Source organism: Sinocyclocheilus rhinocerous, unplaced genomic scaffold (genome assembly GCF_001515625.1).
Source record: "Sinocyclocheilus rhinocerous isolate Xijiao unplaced genomic scaffold, SAMN03320098_v1.1 scaffold2167, whole genome shotgun sequence".
Taxonomy (NCBI): Eukaryota; Metazoa; Chordata; class Actinopteri; order Cypriniformes; family Cyprinidae; genus Sinocyclocheilus; species Sinocyclocheilus rhinocerous.
Genome location: NW_015638937.1, coordinates 17,355 through 17,954, shown reverse-complemented (window position 1 = coordinate 17,954; position 600 = coordinate 17,355). Strand labels below are relative to the sequence as shown.

General features: G+C 37.2%; 1 pseudogene; it reads left to right on the top strand.

The window, feature by feature from the left end:
• LOC107750157 (ephrin type-B receptor 4-like) overlaps positions 1-600 on the top strand; it is a 36,896-nt pseudogene that overhangs the window by 32,121 nt on the left and 4,175 nt on the right.

The window sequence follows — 600 nt, the reverse complement described above, 5'->3', positions numbered from 1 at the left end:
AGTGTGTGTGTGTGTGTGTGTGTGTGTGTGTGTGTGTGAGAGTGACAGGAAGTGTTTGGGTGGGAGGCTGAAGTGGATGTTAATCACCTTCACTGCTGCATCCTGCACTTTCCAATCTAAATGTGAACGGATGACAGCTGCTGAAATATTCCAACCATCTATGAAACATCCATACACACAAAACATGTTCCTTAAATTCAAGCAGTGTAAACAAGCACACCTACAGAACACACACACAAGTTTGGAATGAATAAAATATTGTAATGTTTCTGAAAGAAGGCTCTTCTGCTCACCAAGGCTGCGTTTATTTGATTAGAAATGCAGCAAAAATTCTGAAATATTAGAATTTAAAACAGCTGTTTTCTATGTGAATATCTGTTAAACTGTAATGTATGTCTGTGATGCGCAGCTGTATTTTCAGCATCATTACTCCAGTCTTCAGTGTCACATGATCTTCAGAAATCATTCTAATATGCTGATTTGCTGCTCAAGAAACATTTCTGATTATTATCAATGTTGAACACAGTTGTGCTGAACAATATTTTTGTGGAAACTGTGATGCATTTAGTTTTTTCAGGATTCACAGATGAACAAAGTTCA